The sequence below is a fragment of the Pinus tabuliformis genome, chromosome 5_1 (genome assembly GCF_031772625.1).
Source record: "Pinus tabuliformis cultivar Carrire ecotype Pingquan chromosome 5_1, CPIR1, whole genome shotgun sequence".
NCBI lineage: Eukaryota > Viridiplantae > Streptophyta > Pinopsida > Pinales > Pinaceae > Pinus > Pinus tabuliformis.
Window position 1 is genome coordinate 329,997,549 of NC_142305.1, and position 15,335 is coordinate 330,012,883.

A 15,335-nucleotide genomic window follows, 5' to 3' on the forward strand; every position below is an offset into this window, starting at 1 on the left:
TTTCACATTTTGTGGTTCAGTAGAGGAGAGTAATGCCAAATAGCTTGAAGCTTCTGCAACTATTCTTCTTGTTTGTACACCTGCTTCTTTCTGCCCCACAATCTGAGATTCTGGATGATTCTTCTGAACATATCTGGATGGAGTTTTCTCTTCTATTCTTGTCTGCTCCTCTGGTTCTTCTTGAGGTTCTCCTTTTGGTTCTTCTTCTTCATCATTCTGTCTTTGAGGGTAGCCTTCATCTTCTTTTATATCTTCATGATGTACTTGCCTAGGAATATATCCCTTCTCATCAACCACTACATCAATGCTGTCAACAATTCTGCCAAGTCTTTTATTGTAGCATTTGTATGCTTTGCTATGTGGAGAATAGCCAAGAAGAATGCCTTCATCTGCTCTAGGTTCAAGTTTGCCAAGCTGCTCATCAGTATTCTTGATATAGCATTTGCTCCCAAAGATTTTGAAGTGCTTTACCGAAGGAGTTTTACCACTCCAGAGCTCATGAGGAGTTTGAGTGCTGTTCACCCGGACATTTGTCTTGTTGAGAATAATAACCGCAGCATGTGCAGCTTCACCCCAGAAAGTTGCGGGAGTTCCTGATTCATCAAGCATAGCACGAGCCATTTGTTGGATTGTTCTGTTCATTCTTTCAACAACTCCATTTTGCTGAGGAGTTCTAGCTGTAGAGAATTCTCTCCTTATCCCATGTTCATCACAGAAATCGAAAAATTCATTTGAAGTAAATTCCCCACCTCTGTCGGATCTGAGGCACTTAATTTTGTGACCTGATTCATTTTCAACCAAGGCTTTGAAGGTCTTGAATTTTTCGAATGCTTCATCTTTGTGCTTCATAAGTCCTAACCAGACAAACCTGGAGAAATCGTCAATAAATAATATCAAGTATTCCTCTCCTCTAGGTGTTCTTTTCCTAAATGGGCCACATGTATCTGTATGTACTAGCTCAAGAGGCATGCTAGCTGATCCCTCTTTCTCTGGAAAGTTAGTCCTGGTTTGTTTTCCAAACTGACATGATCTGCATATGGTGTTGTCAGGAATTTTGATATCTGGAAGATCGCGAACTGCCTGATATTTGCATGCTTTCCTTATTTGTGAGAAGCTTAGATGTCCCAACCTTCGATGCCATAACCAGTGCTCTTCATCCTTGCTAAGATAGCATTGTTGTTCTCCTTCTTCAAATATGTACAGATTATTTGGAGTTCTTTTGCCTTTGAGTACTTTTTTACCTGTATCAAGATCACGAACAAGACATCCATTCGATCTGAAAATAACCTCGGTTTTTTGATCACACATCTGGCTGACACTTAGTAGATTATGCTTCAATCCATCAACATACAAAACATTTCCAGCCTTGACCTTTTCTTTCAAAGGAGCAATACCTTTTCCTTTTATAGTTGCAGGAGTATCATTTCCAAAAGAAACTTTCTTTCCCTTTTCTAAAGTAGAATAAGATTCAAGTTTTTCTTTATCACCTGTCATATGTTTCGAACATCCACTGTCAATGTACCATAGATTTTCCTGTCCTTCTGCATAAAATGCTATCCCACATCTTTCTGTTTGAGGTTCCTTTATTCTCCATGTTTTGGTGCTTGTGGCTTGTTCCTTTTTCTCCTGAAACCTGCTCCTGCATTCAGAGTCTTCATGACCAAAATTATTGCAAATAGAACATTCAACTTCATTTTCAAGAACCGAAAAGTTGTTATAGGTCCTCTTTGTAATCCCTGTCATACTTCTTTGTTTTTGAGCTTCCCTAGTCATGATTGTTTTATATGCAACACATTGAGCTACTTTGTGACCAAAGTTATGGCAAGAAAAGCATTGTCCATTGAAGAAGCTTATGCCAACAATTGCAACACTTCACGAGATGCAAAACAGTGCAGTAAATGTAGAGTCGCATCTGCTGATCCGAAGGGCAAGGATGAAGGAAGAAGAGATGAAAAACATAGATTCGGCCAAATCAACATCTCTAGAGGTGAAGCTTGACATTTTGGTAAGTGCAGTGGGAAGGATGATGGACAAGATCAACGCAAGGAATGATTATGATGTCCAAGCTCATGGCTCGCTGATTGAAGAAGAACAAGTTGCTGATCCAAAACATTTTGTTTCTTATCCTAGTTGTCATAGATCTGATAATGATTGTTTTGTAGATCACCTTGGCGAAGAAAGAACTGTTGATATGACCTGCATGCTTGATGATATGTTTTACACTGATGATTTGCCTCAGTTTGATCAGTATGATGATGATTATGTTCTTCAAACAGAAGCTAATCTTGCAGACAAATCAGCAGCTAGTTTGTGGGAGGAGGAAGAAGTTCACTTACAACAGCTCGAGTATAATGATCAACCGATGCATATCAGCTATGACATTGACAAGGAAAGTGCAGCAAAGTTTGAAGTAAGTGGAGGATCTTTGCCTTTTTGTTTTGATTAGTTTCAGTTCATCAGAGATAACTACCATGCAATAAGAAATCAAATGTCAACAAGTCTTGATTTGAATCATCTTGAGAACAATGAAAATTTTGTTCAAGACTTCTCATATTCAGATTTGCAATCCCCGAAAGCCATTGATTGTCAAGTTGCAGCTGAAGACTTGGAAGTGCACACGCATGATTTAATGATTCAAGGTGACTTCGTACCATTCTGTTTTGAATCATTTCAGTTTTTGAAGGGTTGATTGCATAGTAAATCTTTAAATGAACAGCCTATAACAGATCATCAATCTCTCAGTGTTAATGTTGAGGATGAGATAGATAATAAAATTCTTGAGCAGCCTGTAGCATCAGATTTGCAGCCACCAAATGAAATTGAAGGGCAGATTACAGATGAAGTTGTGGAAGACGAAATACATGATTTGATGATGTAGGAAGATTCTATACCCTTTTGTTTCGAAGCATTTCAGTTTATAAGGCAGAATCTTCGTAAAATCTCTCAAGAAAAAGATGAACAGCTAGAAGGATGTCATACATTTTCAATGGATACATTACAGCAGTCTTTTCAAGTTTTTCATGATCCAATAGCTGATGTTTTGGATGAGGTTTTCAGTCAAAGTCTTTTTCCATTGATTACAGGTGAGCTTGAAACATGTGCTGATATGAATTCGATCTAGCAGCCGGTTTCTTTCTCATTTTCAGCAGAGGTCTCATCACAAAACTCAGATCAAAGTTTGCATTCATGGTATGAGGAGAACAGAAGTAATCCATTGGATGAGCTAAGTCCCAGTGTGCATGAACTTCAAGATCCTTATGCAGTGTTTTTGGAGGCGGATAGAGAATTCATATCATTCAACGGATCTGTTTCCAAGTTGTCATGGGAGTTGCCTTTCATTAGTTCTCTCTTGTTGGTCATAAGTGAGCACTTGCGGAGAATTCGAACAGCAGATGGGATACTTACTTGGTTGCACTGGTTGTTTCATTTCACTTGATCAGGTGATGAATGAAACTGTTAGAGTAGGTTTTGATGAATAAGCTCCACTTTGAGCATCATTTCTAGTTTGTTGGTTGTGTTTAAGTATTGAGTTAGTTTTTAGTTGAGTCATGAGTACTTTGTGAGTCCATTTTTTAGTCTTGTTGTTAAATTAGTTTGTGTCGGTTTTCAGTCATGCATTTTAGTTTGAGTTTTTGACTCCATTGCCCAATGGATAAGGCGCTGGTCTGCTATCCCAAAGATCTGCCGTTCTTGGCACCTCCAAGGAGCTACCATCCCCATTGGAGCCAATGTTAGTGTCAGTCTTTCCAGCCTTCCTCCAGTGATCAAATATGCTCTTACAAAGTGGTCTCAGAGTGTCAAGGTCAAATTTTGTCATTTCAGTGAGTCTTCAAGCAAAATTTGGTCACTAGGCATTAGGTCTAGGGTTTGCTCTCACTCTTTTCAAAGTTGCCCAAATGCCAATCTATGTCACTATTCAGCTGAGTCTATCATCATTCATAGGGTTTTCATTATCATCTCAGTGTCTAATGAGTCATTTTACACCTTATTCATGCTTCAATGGCGCCTAGGTAAGGTCATTTCCCTCTCCTAGGGTTTTGAAGGCAATTTCTCTTGGACGATCAAATGATCGGCAAAACTTATTTCCTGATGTTCATACACCTTCCCCTATCCTTAACTTACCCTACCAAATGCTTTCCATCACTGAGACTCCCCAAATTCCTCATTTTTGCACAAACCCTAGTTTCTAGCTACAACTTGGCAATTTTCTAGGTTGGGCCTGTGTTTTGACCTTTTGGACCCCTTCTCCTCACTCAATCTCTGAGATTCCACTTTCCCCTACTTCCTAACATCCCTCCCTACTTCCCAAAATTTCCCCAAGAATTTAGAAGCCCTTTATCCCCTTCATTTCACTTCATTTTGACAAAATTCCTTGTTTCACACATAGGGATAAGTTTCACTCAAATGGTGTTTTAGAGCAATAAAAGATGAATTTGCGAAAACTGAGAGAGGTTTTTGTCCACAACATGCCAAACAAGAAAAACCTCCTTCACGTTTTGTACAGGTGTCATGGTTTTAGAGAAATGTCAAAATTACAATCGCTAGATCCAAGGAGGTTGGCCAAGGCACTAAAACGACGGAAAAGGCCCGATCCACTCCAAATTTTGGCCAAAGCCTCTTTGAATGAGCATGGTACTTTATTGGGGACTCCCAGCCCAAATTTCAAGAAATTTGGAGAAAATTTTGTCAATTGTGAATTTTTTGTGCCAAACACAGGTTTTCTCCACCAACACGTCGCGCGCCGCGCGCGACCTATTCGATGGGCAACTCCATTTTGGGAAAACTCAGCATTTTTGGATTTTTCATGCAAAGATACACCTTTTCAACAATTACCAAGAGATTTCATCAAATTTTGAGCCTCCAGAAGGTCAAAAAACAAGCAAAAAATGACTTTCTGCCACCTTTTTGACACACAGGAAGCAGTCTTGGGAGATTGCAATTTTGGAGGGGCAAATGATCACCAAATTCAGAAATTCCACTGGGGTTGGAAAGTAGACATCCAGACCTTTCCAACAAGCCCACTTTTGCCTCATTTGGACACCTGGAAGTGCCTCAAAAACAGCTCCAAAGGCTCGCAACCGGTTCAGGATCAGGGCGCGACGTGTTGGGCAGTTTTCACAGAAATTCACCTACAGCTCAGCAAAACGCAGTTTTGACTGGATTTTAATTTTTGGAGTAGATTTTAATCCTCCTTGTTGTAAATGATGTAATTCTATAATATTTTGACACTTATTTATCTCTTCTAGAAGATTCATTCATGAGATAGGCAAAAATTTAATGAATGAATTGGTTTCCTAGTTTATAGAGGCAAGTTGTTTTGATTGCCTAGTTTTTAGTGCTCAGTTTAGAATTGGTTGAAACAGCTCCTAGGATAGTGAGCTCGACCCCTAGAGGCAAGGAAAGATGTTATATTGCCTATATTATGTACTTTCTTGGTCATTTTCATGGTTGGACTCTTGAGGGAGAAGCTTCTATTGTATTACTCATTGTATCTCTGCAATTTTTGGCAAAGGAAGACCAGGGTGTTGCAGTCCTTTTTGGGATTCCTGTAGTTACATGTATTGATGGTGTGTTTCTCTTTGTACTTGTAAGTTTGTTATGTGATTCATCTTCTTACTTTTCCTTCTGCAAATTAGGCAAATGAAGTGTTAAAGTAGAATTCATGATTTCCATGCTCTGCTTTTAAGTTTGCTTAATATCAATGTTTTCATCTGTTTAAGGAGAACTCAAGGTGATTGCTTGCTCTCCTTAGCTCCTCACCAATCATTCTCATCCATCCAACTCTTTCAAAGGCATCAATACAGTCTCCTATCTTGCCCCAAAGAACCCCCTGCGAAAACTGTGTCCAATCCCTGCACCCAAAATTGCCTTCCCCAATTTTCCACCAAAATCCTAAAAATCTCAAATCAAACCTTTTTATCAGTTTACTAGCCTAAAATCAGTGTTCTTTATTGGTTATCTCCGCCTTTTGAAGATCTTTGCCGAGATATACCGGAGAGAGCCCTCTCCTGCCCCGTAGGGCTAGCTATGAGGCTAAGTGGTTTGATGTTGCCTTGGAGTTTGCCTTTCTCAGCCCGAGGTGAAATTTCAAGCGCTAACAGTAACAATCTAAACATTTCCAATTTCCCACAATGTATTGCCATCAACAGACCAATACAGGAAGTAACTACCACAACCACTTGTTTACGAATTGTGATAAGCTTAAATCAAATTCAATTCACGCACATAAGTGCTATTAGTTAGTCATACAACACTAACCAATCACAACTACCATTCATATTAATGGAACCATGGCAAAACTTATTCAAAAATTAGTTATGACATTCAAGTCTCGCTGCTAGACTCATTGCATGTTTTCAATATCTAAGGCGTTCTTCTAATGTCCTTTTAAAACAATTTTTCATCGTATTCAAGGATGTTCCCCATAATTTATATTCATGCATTGCCTCATTAAATTTTGTTCATTGTAACTTCAATCTTGTTCAATAAATGCATCATTGTTATTGCCATATTTTCAAATCAAAAGTTGGTAGTTTATTGTCACTTTCCTCAATGAGTATTCAATATTGTTCATAAGTGCGACAAAAGTTTCATTGTCTTTTACCCTCATCAGGAATCCAATGTCATGAACATAACTATGTAGCAACTTATTGCTTACTACTCAAAGCAGTTTAAACACCAACCACACTTATCATGCCAGAAGTAGTGTACTAGTAGATCAATATGTGAATGGTGAAACTCATACCTGAGTTAATGCTCATTGGTGGCATACCTCAATTTCTTTTCCTCTTACCAATTCCCAAAGGTGCCAGTGCTGCAACATTTAGCTCTGATACCACTTGTCACATTCCCCATTAACCTCGCATGTAAAAGTAGGGAGTTAGAATTTTTTATACAAATTACCCACAAGTAATTATCCAATTCACAACTCCAAAAATCATTATTAACCATTAGATATAATGTACATTACCACATCAAGTAAATTGCAATAGAAGACAGTAAGTTTCTTAACCATTAACCACCACTGTGGTAGTGTAATAACATAAACTGTCTCATGAATTCTTGCACCATTTCATGATTTCCTTAACCATATTAGTTAATCACATACTTGGACATTATTATTATGCCATCAAATAAAGAATCATCAACATCAAGGATTCATCATCATCAAACTGACACAAAAGGCAATCACACCATTGAACACCAATATACCCTAGAAACCCCGTAGGGTGAAAACCAGCAAACGTTTAATCTTATTATTAAACGTTTGTGAGGGTTTTCACCCCTCACTCAATGGCTTATAAGGGATTCCATCCCTTAACCATTGTTATAAAATCATTACAATGAATTATCATTAAGTCGTCACATAACTAGCTAAAAGCTAATACAGTTTCCATGAAACCCTTTACTTACATACCACCACATGCAACATTCCTTGTGGCATGATTGTTCTAGCAATGTACGATCCCGCAACTTGTACTCATCTGCATGGACCGTTAATCCTTTTCCTGCCACAACATTAAACATCACTTTTCTTTGGCTCCATTCACCATCGTTTCCTGTCAATGTTATCATCAACCAGCTTGGCAACAAGATTAGATACCATATTAATCAATCAATAAGCAACCTCTAAAAGAGATCTTTTAACATCTACTCATATGCATGAGCAAGCATGACATAATAACTAACTAGTACATATACTCAAGTATATATTGTTTGACCTCCACAATGTTTATTTACACTAATGCATAATTCTGTTTAAGAGATATAACTCTTTAGTTCTACTAACATGTATAACATAATCGTTATATCTTCCTACATGTAATAAACTATTATTTCCATGCTTAAGCACACATGTTCTTTTCACATAGTTATTTTTCGAGAATGCAACATAGTCTCTCTAACATACAAAGAACATAACTCCATATCACAATGACTATTCCTTGTTCATACCATTGCTTATCATATTAACCCTTCTTTAATGAATGCAACACATATTCCCTTCACTAGAATACTACCATCATTTCATACAACAACCACATACTTCTTTCTTAAAGGAGGTAATTATAACCTCATTTCCCTATCTTCCTATATGAGGGTTTCTCAAGCTTCCCTTTCAAGAAATTATTAAAGATATCCATCTTTATACATAAAAATCAAGACACAAAAACAAGGTTAACTTACCCTTTATGCATCAAAATCAAGAAGTCAACACAACTCATCTAACAAGACAAACTTTTCAAGAGATTATTATTTTCAAGAAAATTAACATAATCACTTTCTCTACGTACACACAAAATCATACAAAATCATACTCGCACAATCACAATAGCTACCCTTATGTGCATGCAACATGTGTTTTTCCTAACACAATTACTTTTACTTCAATGCACATAATATTTCCATGGAACAAGTATGGATTCTTGGTATGATATGAACACTATTCATATGTCTTTCAAAAATAGGAAACTCTATTTTTGTTTCAAGAGATCTTCTCATAAAAGCCATCATCTTCATACATGAAGTATGCACACTTTCCTAAAAAGAAAACTATAGAAATAAATATCTATGAGCCTAGAAGCACTTCACTAGCTAATTCGATCATGCATGTAATGCATAATTATTTCACATGAACTTATAAATTAGCTCATATCACAATGCCATTAGCATATATCCTTTTTCAAGAAACTTTTATAAAAATACTTATTTTAATTCAAGAAAACTTGGCCACTTTTCACGCTATGTCCTCAGGATGTTTATATGCTTCCTCTTATTTTCTCAAAAAGATATTTTGGCTATATTTAGCAAGGATTTTATTCCAAGAAAATGACGAGAGACAAGCATTTTACACACAAGACTCACATGTAGTCTTTCTAAGAGGAAATACCTATTTTCTTTACCAAGAAAACATACAAAATAATCAATCTTTCACACATTTTCTTTACCAAGAAAACATATCGAATATTCAATCTTTTACTGCATGCACTAACATATTTTCTTTACCAAGAAAACATATAAAATAATCATTCTTTTACCGCATGCATTAACATATTTTCCTACCAAGAAAACATATAATTTAATCATTCTTTTACTGCATGCATCAACATATTTTCCTACCAAGAAAACATATAATTCAATCATTCTTTTACTGCATGCATCAACATATTTTCCTACCAACATATAATTCAATCATTCTTTTACTACATCCATCAACATATTTTCCTACCAAGAAAACATATAATTTAATCTTCTTTTACTACACATAAACAAAGAATATTTCAAGAGATCAACTTATCTCTTTCCTTCGAAACCTCTGTTGTAGTCTCCCATTGGAAAACCTTCTGGTAGGTTGGTGATCGATGAAATCTTTGCCATAGGGAGCATAGTTGCCCCTGAATGCAGTTGCAATATAGTTGTTGTTGCCTGGATCAATGGTCGATTCACCAAACCCAAAGAGAGCCGGAACCTTTGGCGAGCTTGTAATTTTCATATGATTCGACTGAAAATGGTCAAGGGCACGAATTCCTATTGGCACGAATTCCTATCCATCGCATGGCAATGACAGTATTTGCAGTCTCTGTAATCTGCGCTCGCTTCCCAGGTTTAACATTCCAGTTTTCCCAACAAATGTCAAGAAAATCATAAACCTTTTCACCATAATTTCCTTCTTGATTTTATCTAAGACCTCCAACCGCTGCACGCATCGCTTTCCTTCCAAAGGATTGGTTTTTTGCATGAAGCACTATTACCATTACCCGCAAAAAGGAATGTTGTCCCGTCATTCAGTTCACAACTACCAAGAATCAGTTAATAACTGATTCGTAAGTTGAAATTACTTTTACGCATGGGGTAATTATAATAGGGATATTACATTTTACGAAAGGAGGCAATGCCAAGGAAAGCGGTAAGGTCGAACATGAACTAAAAACCTCGACCCTTCAGCGAACACAACTCTACATTCAATTCACAGCATATCATAAGTCTAGGTGTTCATGGATGACTTGAACTGCTTACTTTCAGGCTTTCGATTTCATCTAACGGACAAAGAGTTGGTGTGCTATTTTCTGAGAAGGAAGCTTTCTAGCTTGAAATCGAAGTCGAAGTCAGAGTCATAACCCATTTAATTGAATGCAATTATAGATATTGATCTTTACAAGTAAGAACCATCTGACTTCACGACGAGGGCATGCTTCGAGGGCGGGGATTGACACTAGTTTTTCTTTATAGAGGGGAATACAAAGAAATACCCTAATGGAGCAGAAGAATCGAGCTATCGAAGGTGGGTAATGGAAAACAACTGGTAAAGACTTCCCGGTTTTGTTAAGAGGGGTGATTGTTGGGATTAAGAAGACAATGGTTTTCCACAAAGGGCGCTCACCTCGCATGAGGTGTACTCGCTGGGTCATCATCTTGTGGTTCCAACTCACTAAGTCATTTTGCCGCTAGTTTTCCAACTTTCATGTTGCCATGCACGCTATAGGTATGAAGCAATGTTCAGAACACTAAAGCACTAGATTCAAATCGGTTTTGAAGCTTGCGTTTTGGTCATGCTAGGTTAATCTCAACAAGCGAGAGATTCTAAAGAAATATTTGAATCCTCTATAAATATTGAGGATCAACACAGTCAACAAGGGTACAATGAAAGGTTCAAAGAAGAAGTAGAGTTGGGTAAAATAGAAGGAAGATATGATGGTTTGAAGACTGATTTTGAGATAGGGGAAGGATTTGGTTCTTACAGGGGTTGTATCAATATTTGGAAAGTTGAAATTGAAGTTGAGCTAATTGTATTCTCTGCAAGGGTATAGAAGAACCTAAAACAACTTGAGGAATTGGCAGATAGTTACCGACTTTTGGATTCAAAAATCAGAAAATGAGTGAGTTCAGGACATTTTGGAAGCCATGAGAACAAAATTCTGAGCCATTTGTGCAACACTAACAATTCTTCTTGAATACAATGGATATCCCAAGAGTACGAAAGGAATTGAATTTTGAGTGCACAATTTTTCCCTTTGCATAAGTTTTGGTAGAGTTAGTGATCAAGGCACATATGGAAAGCCTTTTTGCACAGACAAAGAACCATTTCTTTTATTTAGAACTTGATTTGAGCCTAATTAATTCTTGTTTTGGATTGGGTAGATTTAGAACCAAATTATCACATGGGTACCTACCCCATGTCTTCAATGTCTGGTGCAATGCACAACAAGTGAGTCTGAAACAGGTGATCCAGTTTGAAGCAACCCCTCTTCTTCAGTTGATTAAAGCATTTTCTCCTGCACCAATAGCTAATCTTGGACCCAGATTTGACTTTATGGGTTATGCTGTTGAGGGACTGGGGGATCATGTCACTGTAGAGGTGGATGAGGATGTGGAACCTAGTAAGATCATGATTTATTTCATCGATGGGGACAATAATTGATTCAGTGTCAATCCAATGAAGAATTGTGTTGGGATTGCAGCTGAAACAATGATGGAATTGTTGGGAGTTAGGTCAGTGGTATTTTTATTGGGTCTTCATAAAGCTCTACCTTTGGGAAGTGGTCTTGGCTAAAGTGAAGCTAGTGTAGCTATTTCCGCAGTGGCTATGAATGGTTTGTTTAGAAATAGATGAACCAAATTAGATCTTGTTTTGTCTGGATTGGAATCAGAAGGCACAGTTATACTGCCTTATGAAGATGTTGGTTATGGGCATACCCTACGATCATGGCATTGCATCAAACTAAATCCCATTTTGGCATCTTATCAAACACATTGCATGCCTATTTTAGATAGCCATAATTAGCATACATGTCAACCATACCACTCTCAGTGAATACATCTACCTTAGGCTCAACTTTGATCACGTGAGCATGGACTTGCTTTCCTAAATCAACAGATTCTATAATACAAGAGACTCTAAGAATACTCACAAGCGTGAACTGATTTGGCTTCATATCTACTAGCTGCATTTGAAGAAATAGGTTTAATGATACTTGTCCATGTCGTAGATTTTGGGGGTGAGTAAAAGGGATAATATTCTATGTTGTAGGCTTCTTTTTGGGTTGGGGATTTTGGGGTTGCAGATTGATTTTTGTTTCTCTTTGGAGGTTAGGGGAGGAATGGAAAATTGAGGTTGACTTAAAAGCCTAAGTTTTTCCTTAGGCTTGCACTTTTTGGTTTTGTATAGGCACTGATTTAGTCATGATGACATTGGAAAGCTAGCACCCAACACATTCGAATGCACCACCACCAGGCACTCAAGCTTCAACATGGAAGTTTTAGGAATTGTTCTAAGCATCTTCGACTCTGGCTGATTAGAAAAGGAGGGAAATGGCTAGAACAACTACGAGAAGTAATAAGAAACCATGAAGGCCCTCATATTCGTCGATGTTTTTGGAACCAGGCTGTGCCCTTCGACACTGAGTGTCTCTAACCTTCCAGTTGAATTTATGAATAAGGCAATTATTTTGCATCAAGTAAAGCTAATAAACTTCTAACAATAGTAGTGATGAAGGAGGTTGTTTCTTTCTTGTTTGAAAAATAAAAAAATTGGATTTCAATTTTTTAACAGATTGAAGAACTCAAAGTTATCGGTGTTTATGAAGTTATGTTGAACTTATTTAATGCATTTGAAATGAAACTTGGGATTAAGATTACATGTTCTCAGGAAACAAAGCCCATGGGCACTTCTGGGCCTTTATCTCTTGCAAGGGACAAATTGATAGATGGATTAGGGGAGCCATTTTTTGTTCTCAATAGTGATGAAATTAGTGAATACCCATTAAAGGAAATGGTTGATTCCATACAAAACATGGAGGAGAAACATCCATCATGGTGACCAATGTAAAGTTTGTTGTCCTAACTCCTCAAGCCCCTTTTCACTTTCAACCATTTATCTTGTTTCTTTGTTTGTAGGGCATGTCTTTACAAAAGCCAAATTGCAAGGGAATTTCTTTTCATAATTTCATTATGTAAATTCTCTCTTTGTTCAATTTTTTTATGGTTGGTAAGGTAAACAGTAAAGAATTGATCTCTTGAATTAGGTTGATGAACCCTCAAAACATGGTGTTGTTATTCTTGACAACGACACTGTAAATAAAGAGATGTTTTCACAAAAACCTAGGGTCTTTGTTGGTAACAAGATAATTGTGAGAACCTACCTTCTAAACACCAGAGTCTTTGTTGGTAAAAATATCAATGCAGGAATCTAATTTCTGAACCCAAGTGTTTTGGACCTATTAGCTCTGCTATATTTTTCAGCTGTTGAGGTTTAAAGGGCATCTCGGCAGTGTATTCTGTGCTAAAAGGAGGCATGTACCAGGCCGATTCCTTAATTCCCTTCATATTCATTTATCTTCCGTAACCCCTATCATCCCTGTTTGCTCCAAAATTTGGCATAAACCTATTTTTTTTAACTCCCACTACCTCTGTTTGTTCTTCCCTAAAACTTGTAAACCCTCTTCCATCTAGCCCCTCGGCACTAATTCTTTATCCATATAACCATACTCTTTAGCAAAATCCTTGTCCCACGGCTTTCTTTGTCACATCAACCGCAAAAACATGTGATTTTCTTCCCAACCGTCCGATCTTCCTCCCTCACAATCGGACAACAGTCGCTCGTCCCTCTCCCATTACCTATGTTCTTGTTAGCTCCTGGGAAAAATGGTTTCCCACCCATCACATCAGACATGCAACACATTCTCATTGCATCGGGTTTCCCCTGTACGTAAACCGCCACAACACAAAAGCAATGTGGGGAAACCATTTCCTGCCATTGTACCGTTTCCCCCGCCCGTTAACCATCATTTGATTCTGCTGCCCGATCACCGTCGGATCTGCCCGATCGCGATCTGACGGTCCACATTAACCCATTATCATGTGTGTATTTTTCTCGCCTGATCGCCATCGGATCTGTCTGCCCGCAATCTGACGACCCTCATTTCTCCATCTGCCTATCGCTCGTTCTTCCCTATCAACAAATCTCAGTCGTCCAATCGTTTCATCCAACAAATCACATTTACTATTCCTGCTTCCTCACGATAGTCATTGTGAAGCGCTACCCACCGTAGATTCACGCCATCTAATAGTGGATCCTCCTCCATATTGTCTGCAACCATAGCACGTTCAGTGCACCCGAAGGAGAAATAAAGAAATGATCTAGTTTTCAGTGCATGAATTCCTCATTTACCACATTCAAAAAATAGCACGGTCAAGGATGATAAATTACTTCTTCGAGCAGTTGAATTCGTTCAGCAGTTATGAAAATTAATGCAGGAAACATTCCACCTGTTCAAGGAGTACACTAGAGTACAAAAAGAGCCATTTTGTTTATTAAAATGTTCAGATTGTAGCAGAGAACCCATATCAAATTGTAAATGTGGTTAGTGATCCATTAAGATACCTCCATGCATACCCTAGTAGAGATATTTTGTAAAAAATTTCTATATATACCCAGAAAAACGATGTAATCAGTTTGATGAATGTTAGATGAGTGTTGTTCTGTTGTAAGCTTCAACTTCTGGAGACTGTAACTACTTTGTAACCTGCAGCTTTTGGTCTTCATTTCCAACTAATACAAGCTTCTTTTGTTGTCAATTGCTCATTTTTCACTTCTTCTATGTTGCAGGCTGTGCCTGTTACATTTATTCATGTGTTGTTAATGTTTAGCATCAGAGGGGATGTCATCCCACGTTAGGAGTTAGCATGCATCATTGAAATTTTTTGTAGGTTTCTATTGTTTTAATACCAGAGAGCTATCATCCTGTCTATGTATTAGAAGATAGATTTGCAGACCTTTTAACTGGTTGCAGCCGGCCATCACAGGGTCCTGTGCATCTGCTCGTGTGGTCAGTCTTCTCCATTATCACCTTAACCTGAAACTGCGAGTAATTGGTGGTTAAAAGCCTTGCAGTCTGGGGGTGTTCACCCATGTCTAGGGTCAATCATAGTAGGAGTGGTTATCTGGCTTGAATATGTAGCATTTCTTTCATTCATCCACCATTTTATCCAACATTTTGTTGAGTTTATAATGTTCCCGAGCATCACTGATATACAACCTAGGTGAGTTTCTTGGGGTGATAACATTAATTGGCGCCGTTTCCGGGGAGAGGAGATTGATGCTCAGCTTCCCTGGGAGAATGAAACAGCTTCAAGCTTTGATGACAGACAAGGTTTGAACACAGTTTCTGGTTGTAATCATCTGTCTGGCAACTCGATATTGAATTTCTGGCTCAGTTTATGAGACACACTCGAAGAAATCCTCAGAAATCTCTAGCTAAACCAGTGCCTGAGCCTGAGAGGACTATTAAATCTAAGAAACCTTCACAGAAAGGGACATCAAGATTAGGTAAGCCTAAAAG